The 13,466-nt window shown below is 35.2% G+C and overlaps 1 protein-coding gene across 1 annotated transcript in view; it reads left to right on the forward strand.

The window, feature by feature from the left end:
* KIAA0825 (KIAA0825 ortholog) overlaps nt 1-13,466 on the forward strand; it is a 185,584-nt gene that overhangs the window by 16,823 nt on the left and 155,295 nt on the right. The gene's annotated exons all lie outside the window — the stretch shown is intronic.

Consider the following 13,466-nt stretch of genomic DNA (forward strand, 5'->3'; position numbering starts at 1 on the left):
TTAGAAACAAAATAGTTTAATCACTTTCATTGCTGTATTTTAGTATTTAGATTCATTGATAGTGGTACCTGAGTGTGCCGATATCTTACTCGTGTCCAGGAGGCTCCCTTTCTCTTTTCTTCCCCTTTATTTCTCAAAAATGCAACCAATTTGATGCTACTGTAAATTCAAATATGGTTTTCAAATTTTCAAATTTATCAAGAAGATGTATGCAAAGAATGATTTCAATTATGATGTTTTTCATTTACGGTATTTAAATATTCATGAACTTGTAAGGAAAATAATTGTGTTTACGGAAAATGTAATCTGCATATAGTGTGTATCTGAACTTGAATAGAAGTAGAAGGTTTGTGATCTCTTGAGCCAAGGTTATTGCCCACAACCAGTCTTCCATGATCTTCATTATAGCTTCCAAAAACTGTTCTGAAATAGATTTGATACCTGCTGGTTTAGTGACTGCATGAATTAAAAAAAAAAAAAAAAAAAAAAAAGAACAGCTACTCATGTCTGAGAATAATTAGGCTTACGTAGTATAGTATAGTGTATTCTCCCATTTATATCTAGAAATTAAGGAATCCCAGACTTTGTTTCATATAAATAATTCTTATGCCTTTGAGCCGTTGTTGAAATTTCTGTCCAGGTTAGTATCTCTAGCAGATAAATTTCAATACTTGTGCTACAGCTACAGTTGGTTTTCCATCATATTTTCTTATCTGTAGAATTGATTAAATGTAGTCTTTAAGAAGAAGAAAGGGGGGAAATGTGGTGGTTGTTTGACTTAGTGCGTTATCTCCTGGGGAACCCCATTGAATCCTTCCAAAATGCTGGTGTAGTGTGGTGATATAAAGTATCCCCTATGGATGATAGTTTATAATAGCCAGTTTTACATACTACCGCCGTAGTTCACCTTCATTGTGTAGCCCAGATATTTGCATTAATGTAAGCAAATTTTTAGTTATATCTATAATATATTGCTAAGGGTAAAAAGTTTTAGAAATATAAAAGCTTAAAACTTAATGGTGAAAATGTATTTGAACACTTTTTCCATAAATTTAAGCTTTAAATATTTAAAGAACTAAATACAATACATGCCGCAGTGACTCAGAGATTGTGAAGACAAAAATAAAGGTATCAGAAACTTCAACCCCTTGCTTCCCATTACTTCTTTCTTTTTATAATATTTAAACATTTTTATATTTTTACTATAACAGCAGGCCCAGTATAAGCTGCTCATCCCTTTTCCTGGACATTCATTTTCTGTTTCTATATGACAAAAGTAGCTGATGTGTGTCAATTACATTTTTGTTTCCCTGGCATCTCCTTTTCTACTTTCTGTCTCTGTAGACTTCCCAGTGATGTGGCTGATATAGGAACAATTGCTGGAATGGAGTGGTACATATATGTAAAGTAGACTTTGTATCTACTGACTTCTTGAACTCCACTCTACATGGTGATGTATGCCACAATCTTCCCAATGTTCTACTCAGATGGAATGAAAAATCTTGTGGTTTCCATCATTGAAAGACAGGGAAAAAGTATGTGTCGATTAAAACTGCAGTACATCTATCTTCTCTGTACGTATCCTGCACAGAAGACGTGAGGCCATCGCTGAAAATTACACAGGTCCTACATACGGAAAGAGTAAAAACTCAAAATGTCTTAATTAGATTTTTCACTTCAGAAATACTAGATATCCCTATTTCTATATGAAATGCCATTCAAAATTAAGATATTCAACAGGATTCATTGTCACCTATTTAAAAAAGAAAAAAGAAAAAAATGAATAGATAGTATGGGTAGAAATCTATAATAGGAAGTTAAAAGAGAAAAGCAGTGGACATACAGTCATGATGCAGATATCTGCAGTTGTTTTTGTTCCTTGGGAAACCTATAAAATTTTGACAAGCAAAACAAGATCTATTAGTCAAGGCAAACATAATAAATGTGTTTGCATTTAATGTTGGAAATAATGTATTCCATAGCCTCTTTGTCACATATTATTTATTTCTTATCCTTGCAAGCATTGTATTTGATTTCTGCTGCACAATTATATTAAATGGAAATATGAGCAGTGCTGAGGAGAAAATAAAACCATCTGTTTGAACACAGAGAGTAGAACTTTTAATAAAAAAGAAGTACTCTTTTAAGGGCCACATGAGCATGGTACCCTAGGACCACAAATGTGTTTCTAGGGAGAATGACATTTTCGTAAAGATTACAAAAGCATTAAGCTTGTTACTTTTTAAGCTTATAGTAGGGGGTAAGATAACAGTATCTAAGTGGCTGAAATGTCAATTGAACTGACAGAATTTCAAAGCCAACAGCATGCCTGAATACCTTCCTTATTCTTAGAGCTCTTAGTTGAAATTGCTATTAAGTTCATAATGTGAAAAGTGACAGTGAAATCCCATTATGGATCCCTTCTCCTATTGAAGAGATACTCATTTCAAGATTTGAATAGAATACTGTTTATTTAACGACATCAGTAAACACTAATTTTGCTTTCCAAATCATTTATATATTACTGAACAAGAAATTGTTCATGGTTTTTTGAGTCGTATTTGTATGGGTTGTATCCTGATGAAATAATTTATCTTTGTGAATGGGATCTTGAATCTGTTTTTTGAGTTCTTCAGAAGTGCAAGGGATTTTTTTGTTTTGGTTTGGTTTGTTTTTTTCCCTTTCCAAATGTCTACAATTAGCAAACATCAACTAATTATCTTCATTTTGCTCTCTCAGCACACCTGGGTGTTATTCTTCAGCACAAAGTGAGCATTTAACTCAATATGCTCTCCAATTATTGCATTCTCCTCCCAAGTCTAAAAGATGAAAGTGATTTACTCTCCATTCTGATACTTAATGAGTGGTCAGAGGTCAATTTGGAATTATATACTGTAGTATTCTGTTTAATTATAAGTGGCAAAATTGGAGATAAAATTATGGAGCTAGGATCTCTTCTACTTATTTGGATTTGTGAAGAAAAATGTGTAGAACCACAGCAGATAAAAGAAAATTTCAAAAATTTCTTCCAAAGAGACTCCTTCAATATTGATTGAAAGTTATTGCAGGAGTCTTTTTGACATAAATGTCTAACACCACATAAGCATGAGTTAACTAGATGGCCCTGGCTGTGATATTTTTGTCAGGACTGAGAACCTATTCTACCGATCACAGAATGTGTATTCTGAGAACAAGTTTAACTTTTAAAGGACAAAACAGTTTTAGTCACATTACTTTGCAAAAGATTACATCTGTTTGAATCAGAGGTATATTGTATCCAAGGGATGGATATTCTGTGTTAAGTTAGAACATAAATATATGTTTCATAGTGACTTAGACTTAGAAATCAAAAGAGCTTCTCTAATTTTAAATCAAATAACTATTGTATGTACTGAGATTTTTATTTTATTTTTTTTAATAAATCTTTGCCTTATTTTACATTGTCTGTCATCTCATGTGATGAATCTGCAAGACATTGCAGATATTCCTTTCCACTGTATCTAGAGAGAATAACGTTTTAGTTAGGAATTTAGCATAGGTGTTCCTTGAGCTTTTTAATACTCCAGTCCATTGAGATCTGTCTGTAGTTGTTTCAGTTATTGGTCTCAGACTTTCAAGAATGGTTTCCTTTTCTTCAGTAGCTTCATCTGCTGATCAATCTCAAGCTAAAATCTTAATCTTTTTATTTATGGACAGGTGTGTTGACTTACTGTTCACATGCTAGGAAAGTCCAGCAGAGACAGGACTGTCTGTAGTAGAGAAATTGTATTTTCCTTAACATACCATACTGTCAGCTCATCTATTAAAAGGTGTTCTAAGAGTGTAGTAGCAATAAGTAGGAATCAGTAAGTGAACATCTGTGTTGATGTATGTTTAATCCTTCATTTGAAACATAGAAATTGTTCTAGCCTTCCTACAAAGCATTGGTTAAAGTGTTCCAAAGGTGTTTCTCTAGGACTTTGGGAATGGCAATGTTTGTCCTTTTGTTTTCTGTATGCCTAAACTTAAAAGTTGTTCTTTTTATTCCCGTAAAAGTACTTGTGAGAATTTTGTGGTGCTTTTTCCTAGATAGAATTTTGAAATTAACAGATATATGAAGCAGATGTGTGAGTATGGAATCTAGCTTTGTAAGTACTTTTCTGAGTGATTTCTCCTCTTAGAACAAAAGCTGTCACTATCCACCTCTGTTGTATCTTGGAAATTCCAAGTATGAGAAGCAAAAGTGACAGGAGCACTTTAATCTATTATTTAGGGAAATACATAATATTGTGTGTAGACTACACAAAGGAATGATGAATGCTTGATAGAAGTTTGTGATTGGTTGAAAGTTCCAAACAATCTTAATTTTAATAGAGTGGGTCTGATGCTGTTATCTGATCTGAGTGAAATCCAGCCATTCCACTGTGAATGTAAGCACAGAGGATAGAAACATAGTTAGCAGACATCTCTGTATTTGCAGATGCTAACAAAACTGAAGATAAAACATAACTGCACTAATTACTGTGATTTCAAATACAAATTACAGTTTTTCTGTTAAGTAATGTTAAAGATCTTACAGAGGAATGTACGTAAGTCCTATCAACGGTAATATTCAGAAGAAAGTTTGACAGACCTGGCAGTACTTCATTCTTCTGAAGATCAGCTTCTTGGAATTCTTACAGAGCTCTTGTCTTTCAAAATAGATACTCTCTCCAGTTTGCTACAGGCTCCATCAATTGTTATGGTTTTTTTTTTTTGTTTTGTTTTGTTTTTTTTTGTCACACTTCTTTGGTGTTTTATTTCTGTGTATATACTTTGGGGAATGCAATAATTCCGTCAGCCTACACTGTAGGCAAGAGAAGTTAAAATGATGATGATGATGATGATGATAATAATAATAGTAATAGTAATAATAAATGGAGTGGAAAGTTCATTTCATTGACAAGGGCAGAATGTGGTTTCAGTCCTCCTGAGAAATGTTACAAGAAATGGCCATAAGATAATTCTTAAAATTTTCTAAAGAGAACTGTTTACCTTTCGTCACTATTTCAGAAGGAATTGTTGGGCAAAGAATAACTTTTAAAAATAGCCAAAAATGTCATAAAAAACTGTAAATAGATTCTCCACTGCCATTTTCAAACCATTTTAATTAAGAAGTTTTTAAAATGTCTCCAATTTTTTTTATGATCATTATTAGAAAATGATTGGATACCAGCTGCTAAATTCCTTAAGTGGATCCAACTGTAACTATTTTTAATTCAGAGATTCATTAATTGGTCTACATTCTTTACATTGTGATTGTATACCAGAAATTGAAATGCACAGAGTATCTTCTGATTTATTAGAAGATATGTTTGTTTTTGAAAATTAAGGTGCAGATTGAGTATGTAGTTTCAGAGCAAGATGTGTAAAGGTTTTTTGTTTTGTTTTATTAGTCATTATTACAGGGTGCTTCATCCTTAGAGCACCTGAGGAATTCACTGTAATTTGCTCAACAGAACAGTAGAATATCTGTATGCTGTCAAGTAGTTAGGCTGGTGAGATGACTTGCTTAAGATTATTACATAAATTAGGTGTCAGAGCACAATCAGGCATTCTGGCTCCAGTCTGTGTTTCCAGCACTGCTCTAGCCTTTTGTCGCTCAGTCGGTGAACATGATTTCATGCAAAGATTTAATTTTGACACATGTATGCAGTCCTTGTTGACAAAGGACTTAGGCATTCACTAGATAACATCAACTGTCACGATGAGGTGAAAACTGGTTTAATTTAACTGTGAAGACATTACAGTATAGATTTGATTAAAATTTCATGTACAGCATATCTCTTTCAAAAGATGAGTGCAGTCTTCACTGAGGTGGTTGAATAGCCAGCAGTAGTATCTCTCTTTCCATGACAGACAACCTCACTTGATTAAATGTATGCAAATTTATACATGCTTACTTTGTTTATACACAAATTGAAATCCCTTTTCTGCATTTTTTCTTGCATGTGCATGGTGTGGATGTGTAGTATAGAACTTAGAAAAGTCTCAAGTTAACAGTGATGTCTAATAATAAAGTGTTTGCTGTCTTTAGATCTATGACCATTTAAAAGGAAAAAGGGGAAGAGAAGTAATCCAACATGTAATCTGTTTGCATGAGCTTTTTTAGCCAAGTCTCATTTCACCTGTGCATTTTACTGGAACTAGAGGAGACTGAGCTGCAGAGTAAGAAAGGTGTTTAAAAATCACTCCGATAACAGTTTGCATCTATGTAGTTTCCTTTGCTGCAGTGGTAGTTCTTTTGGATCTGTCAGTTTCAATCAGTAGAGAGTACGTGTGATCAGTATATCTGATAAACTTGTCAATGCCTTTTTAAAGCAGGATTCCCCAACCTATTCTGTTCAACTCTCCTCCCCCCTTCCATTTTTCATCATTTCAAGTAGAACCTTGATAAGACAGAGATATGTCACAGGCAGGTGTGTGTAGCTAGCTCAGCTACAACTAATTTGTGCAGGAAAAAATTAAATCAGGAGGCAAATTATTTCATGATTGCTCATTCCCAGCAGAGTTGGGCATCATTCTGGAGAAAATATCAAATAATTGGTTTCAGGCCATGTCAGACACATGCAATTCCCTTCACTAATGGCTGCATGAGGTAGCAGTAGGCCTCAGGGGTCACCGAAGAACTGAAAATAACTTAGTGCCAGGCAGAGCAATAGAGAGACAGAGGACATAGGAAATGAAGTGGCAATAAGTGCAATCTACAGGGGAAATGTGCTTCACTTGGAGTTTAATATATTGCCTTTGAATCTGGCAGTAAGCCATGCAACAATTGTTTACCTTTTTGTCAGCATCTGCATCTGTTCTGTTTTGTAAACGGCACTTAACTTTCAGTCAGCAAATGCTGGAATCAATAACTGTTAAGGGATTTCCTTTCGTTTTCTCATATTCCGTAACAAATGCGTACTACAAACAATATCTGCGATTAACTAGGAACAGACATTAACGGGGTCAAAGGAATTTGGCTGGGAACATTTTATAGCTTCTTGGGCTTGCAGTAATTGTGTCTGTGTGATTTGAATGTATCTTGTATCCTATCCAAATTAAACTGTTAAAAAAATGTTAGCAGGCAGTAATGAAGAAACTTTTTGTAATTATCTTAAGTACTGTGTATAGAAAACTGTTAGCACTGTTTATAATAATTTAAATCTGTGTAGTTACTGTGCATTACATCTGCTTCGCAGAAATATTAAGTTGCCTTTTACAGTATGTGGAAATTAGTGATTACACCCAGCAATACTAATTATTTGAACCTAGCAGTTACATTAAAAAGCATATATCACCATGCAGCTTAAGAAGAGAAAACAGCATAAAAATTGAATATACCATTACTGAATGCAAGTGAAATGACAGTACAGCATTTATTAGGTTATTTATTTTCTAATTTTAACAAAATGTTAGTTCAATTTATGGCATGGCTTCATTATTTATATACAAGTTGTGGTTAGATTTACAGTTTAATATTAAACATTTTCTTTTCAATTTTCTTCATCATCTAAAATTATGGGTTAAAATCCCTGACGTCACTTTTTTGTGTCACTGGAAGAACAATGTTGTAGGTCTATCTTCTATGAATTTAGGTTTACAAATGGGGGCAGGGGAGTGATATTTAATGTATTGGGAAGGTGTTTTATAGTAAAATTGATTAAAAGATTTTTAAACCCTTGACTCCTGCTGAGGGAGAAATCCCCTCTGTAATCACTACAGAAGGCAATCATCAGGTTGCTTTCCAAGGATTCCATGGTGAGTCTCAGAAGCAGTTTAGTCATGTGTCTCTGTATGCTCAATTGTAGGGCTGATTAATCTGAGAACAACACACTCGTAGCAGAACTGTTCTTGAACACAGCCAGCTTGCCTGTGATACAGGGATTTCTGTTCCTGACTTTACTGTGTCACATCCTTGGGCAGGCTGAAATGATCAGAATTAGTCATTTGATTTTTTTTTTTTTTTGAGATGCTGTGATTGCCATTAAAAAAAAATAAAGTAAAATAAAATAAAAAATAAAAAAAGTTGCTTTGAAGTTATGGGACTCATTTGTATGCATATTTTTATACACCTTTTGAGATGTTAAATGTTTCCCAGTTATGAATGAGGAAATTGAAAATACTTTCCTTAATGGTATCAAGCGCTGTATATTTTGAGGGCTATACTGCTTACGAAATATTCTATAAAATCACAAGTTAGCAAGTACCCAGGTCAGTGAAATCAAACACAGCCTTTTTCAAGTACCTTATGTGCTTTTTCTTCTGTGATGCTTGAAAAATGCTTTAATTAATTTATTTGCTGGCTTAGAACCCACTTGGGTGTGTCAAAATTTTATCACCAGTGCAGTATAATTTTCTGGTGCCGTGTTTTTTTATTCCTAAGAGCCTCCAAGTGCTCTTATTACTTTGCAGAAATTACCTTTCTTAACAAGCTAATAAAGGAGAGAGGTCTGAGATTCATTGTTGAAGAGGTATTGCATTCTCAATTTATCTGTGAAGTTTGAATGGCATGCTGATTTTTGGGGAGTATTTTAAAACATTGTGCTTTAGTTTCTTCATATTTTATTTTTCAGCGTGCATTTCTTATTATTAACAACTTGTGTAAGTTTTGTGTTGGATTTTAAATTAAGTAGAGTTAGCCTCTACAATGTACTTGAATTATCTTATTAGATTAGAATTTAAATCCCCGGTAATCTTTCAAAATTGTCCCTGATTTCTCTAATAATACTTATGTTTCTCTTCTTACAGTATTCATCCTCTGTGTTCCATACAGACAAATATTTTTAGTTGTTTCCTTGAAAGAAAGTGGGAACGACTTCAGGAAGGGCAACAAGATGATAAAAAATGTAGTGCAGCTCCCATATAGTGAAAATCAGGCAAGCTAGGATTGGGAGCAAAACCATTAAGAAGTTGGTGGTATAGTTGTCTATAGAATGATGGGAAGCATCAGGAGAATACACAGGTATCAATGGCTGACTGACTCTTATAACAAAATTAGTATGACACATCTATTAACCCTGAGTGTAATTAAAGCTAATAAAGCTTTAAAGCTATAAAAATATAGCTTTTTACCACTAAATGTTCTGGATTTTAAAATGAGATGAAGGTATAAATGGAGAAACTGGTGAAGTAGGAACTCACTATGGATGATTGTTTGCAATTTCTATGTGCAAATACCCTAAAATGCTAGCACGAATGGCATCGTTTGTGAGTTTGCGTGTTACTTCATCTGATTAAAAAAAAAAAAAAAAGAAAACAAAAAAAAGACGCTTTTGTTCTTTTCTAGTCAATATTTTGTGTCTCAGTAAGCCCTGTTCATGAAAATTATGGTGGGAGTTAAATTTGTATGTTTTCACATCATTCTCATCATGAATCATCAGTATCTGAATCTAAATACTTAGTAACTGAATGTCATCATTCATGCAACAACACAACAAAAGGCCATGGACTGATTCTTGACCTCTTCAGCAGAAACTTCAGAAATGTTTGTTTCTGTAACAGCTATGCTCTTTCTATTTAGGTTCCTCCATAATAATATCTTTGTAGCTCGGCCAATTGCACAATATCTTCCCAGTCTGAGGAAGAAAGAAGACAAGCAGAATTGTGGCATGACCTCTGTACTGTTTCAGGGCTTTAGTGATAATGCAATTAGGTAGGAGTGGAGAGAAGAAGCAACCCATAGCCCGTTTTACTGTGGATCTTCTGTTCTAATCTGCACAACAATTCACTAAACTTACCTGAGCTTCAAACACTTAAAAGTTCAGGTGAAAAGTATTTGCATGTGGAGGGTAGAACAATCTTGGCTAAAATTTACCTAAGAACCTCAATTAACTGCGTGTTATATCATGCAAGATCCATTCATCTCATGTTATGATGTTGAAACACTTCAATTGAGAGACAGGCAAGTATTCAGGTTGCATGATAGCAAAAGATGGAACAGGGGCTTAAGTAGTTTCAGTTTGTATTTTGTCTCAAAGAGAAAACATTTTAAAGATTCTTTAATTTTTGTTAACTTTTTCTTTGAATGGAAGATGATATCTCTGAGCTAAAATGGGCCATTAAAAAAAAAACTAAATAATGGTTGATTTGCACTTTATTATTGCTATGGTATTTATTGTAACTCTGCTTGTTACCTCTGTTTTTAAGCTTTTTCCTAGCGTACTTTTTTTCTACCGAGTAGATCCTATTCCATATCATTTTGGGGTTGGTGCCTTCTTCAAAGCCTCTTTTCAGCTGTGTAATACTTGTTATGGCCTTCTTTCATTCCTGGACCTGCCTATTTGAGACCTCTCCCTTTACTTTGGAAAGGACTCTGCACCCTCTTTTTGATGTCACCATTCTTGAATGAGTTCTGAATAGAAACTCAAGATGCAGTGCAGTCCATTTCTGACCTCTTGTTTATCATAACGAGTGATCACCTAAGTAAAATTGCTTATTTCTTCTTACCTTCTGAAGAGCTACGTCCTTGTACAACCAGCCAAGTGTTCTCTGGCAAAGTTGGCCTGCTTCATTCTTCAACAAGTGTGGAACGTGCGTTAGATCTTGGGAAAAATTTTTTTGCTTTAGTCCATTCAGATAGAGTGAAAAGCAAAACTTGAAAATTAGTACCCACAGTGTTTATTTTGCTGTATATCAGCATCAGCTGCCTTGGCACTCTCAAAATCTCTGCGCAATTAGACAGACATTTAATATTAGTCTTACTCAGGGTATCTTTTTTTCTATGAGCAAAGCTCACAGAGTCAGCTTTTTCTCAGATAGCAGAGAATCTGCTGCTTGTCACCTGATATTTGGCATGGTGAACCAGCAGGCTAGAAGAAATGCAGTACCCCTTGTGCACTCTTTTCCTGTATGTGGGAGGAGATCAGAATTACCCTCTGCAGCATCAAACTCAGATGTGGACGATGCAAATCACTTGTTACAGGTTTTAACATCCCTTATATACATTCACAAGGTTTCTCTTAATTTTCCCATTCACCTTTACATGTCAGCAAAACAACAAACACTCCTTACCTGTGCATGCAAGCACTTATCCAATTAAGGTCATGAGTTGTTCCAAACCACGCATTCTTCCTCCAATCATAGCCATCATCATATGGCCATCATGCAGCTCATCTGGCTTTTGTTTTGACTCTTCTGGGAGGGTCTTTGGTTCTCAGCTTTGCTTCCTTGTGCCATTTATCTTGCTCCACAGCTTCTGCACTGAATGGTGTCTCTTGTATTCCCACAACCCTCCGGCAATGAAAGGACCACAATCTATGCACCAGAAGTCTTTAAGGGCATTCTTTCTTTTCTTGTAGCAGAGACGTTCTATTCCTTTGTAGAAACTCTTCATACACATCTGAGCTTCTATGGCATGCCCATATGTCCTGTTTCAGGAAGACAGTATGGATGTCCTGTTGATGTACATTTCTTCTGCGGCTATTTCCTTATAAAACGAATTTGCATGAATTAAATTTAGATGTGCAGGAAAAATAATAATGGCATTTAGATGAATGAGAGTAAAAAATACTGTGTAAGCTGTTCAGAAAGGAAAATGGTTTGTGTCATGCAACTTGCTACAAACTCCCTTCTCCAGTTTGACTGTAATATCACTGTTATCTCTGATTCATGGTGGGCTGAGATCAGGTTCAAGTGCTTTCAGTCACCCTGTGCATGACTGTGAATTGGTAAGGATACTGTCAACAGCCTTAGGTCATCACAGAGTGATGTTGCTCCCTGTGTGATGGGTAAATGAGTTTTATGAGTTCTCTGACCTCTTTGTGTAGCATCAGAAATCATCTATATTCAGTAACTGTTTCATCATGCACTACTCTGTGGTGTGGGCTGATTTTACACTAGGTGGGTTAACAACACAGAGGCTTGGTTGAACAGGTAATATAGAGAATCTTCCTGTGTATTCCACGTCTGTACAGAAGACCATACAGAAGGGAAAGGTGGGTGAAATACCAGTGAATTCTACTGTGCAAAGTATATCTAGTCAATACCCACATCTATCTCCATTCTACTTTCTTTTCCCCTCTTTCTAGGTCTTCTCCAGATGCAATTCAGTTTTTGGCTATCAGGAGCCCTTTCTATGATAGGCCATGCACTGAGCAGCAAGGGGGGAGGGATGATGTGTACCCTTCTCCTAAAAGGTATACACAGCAGAATATTTTCAAGTATTATTTTCCAGAGTAACTACATCATTTCTGGAATGTGTTTATCACTACACCTATCACCAGTGAAGGGCCTTTCTTACACAGAGTTCACTTTTAAACTCCACAGAAATAAAACTGTTTTCTTTAAGAAATAAGAATTTTCTCTTACTTGAATTTTGGCTTCTTTGCTTTCTACATATATTGATTCATGTTTTGAGGCTCTGGTGTTTCTTTGTTCGTTTTTTCACTTCAAGGATGTTATATAACAATTATGGTATTAATTCATGTAAGTATGTATTTCAAGCTCTCTACTTCACTAGACACATATAGTCGCAGAATATCTCTTCAGGAAGGGACCCACAAGGATCACTGAGTCCAACCCTGGGCTCCACACAGGACCACTCGTGATCCAAACCCTGTGTCTGAGGGCAGTGTCCAAACACTCCTGGAACTTAAAGGGAAGATAAGTTTTCAATTCTCTCCATGTTTGGTTACATACTCCAGAATTAATTTTACTGTGGTATACTTTTGGTGTCTAGGTCCACTTCCTTTCAGTCTAATGAGGACAGTGTAACTTGGGGACAGTCAAATAATTGGAAGGTTCCTTTGTTCCTGGAGAGAGAGGAGGGGACATAAAAATCACAAGGTTTTTAAATCACAGGATGCAGAATTAATGTTCCATTGATTTTTATTATGTGATTAATGATTCTCACTTTTTGCATTTGTTTTGGCTTTCCACAGAATCAAGGAATCATTTCCTACCAGTTAAACTCAGTTTATGTTATCAAGCTTTTGAGTAAAGGAGAATTCTCAGAATATATGAGAATCTCTTATTTTTTGGAAATTTAAGATTTTAAGTTGGAGATCCAGTGATATAATTTACTCTTTATTCAGACAGGGAAGACTCCACCAGATGTAATTATCAATAGCACCTTCTGCCATTCTTAGAAATACAAGAGAATAATGTGAGTACATCTTTGTGGAACTTTGTGGAAGCTCAGATGTCAGTGCAACCATCACAGTTCAGTCTCTAAGGCTGCAGAACAAGAATAGCAAATTAGGCAATTTTTATTCAGAGCTCAGCTCAGCTCTTTAGTTCTGTGTCTATTTAAAAATGATTTGTGAACACCTAAAAAAAAAGTAATCTAGGAACTTTGAGGAAAAAGGGAGGCTCTGAGTAAAAGGTAGGAGAGGTTTGACATATGAGAGTACATAAAAGTACATTTCAGTCAATTTCTATTTGTTTTCGTCTTTTGGAGCATCTCTTTACTCTGGCTCTCTGACACTTTCCATGTGAACTGTTCTTCTGATGTTACATCTGCA

Source organism: Cyrtonyx montezumae, unplaced genomic scaffold (assembly GCF_038088225.1).
Source record: "Cyrtonyx montezumae isolate F1298 unplaced genomic scaffold, pur_monq_1.0 scaffold_36, whole genome shotgun sequence".
In the NCBI taxonomy this organism is placed as follows: domain Eukaryota; kingdom Metazoa; phylum Chordata; class Aves; order Galliformes; family Odontophoridae; genus Cyrtonyx; species Cyrtonyx montezumae.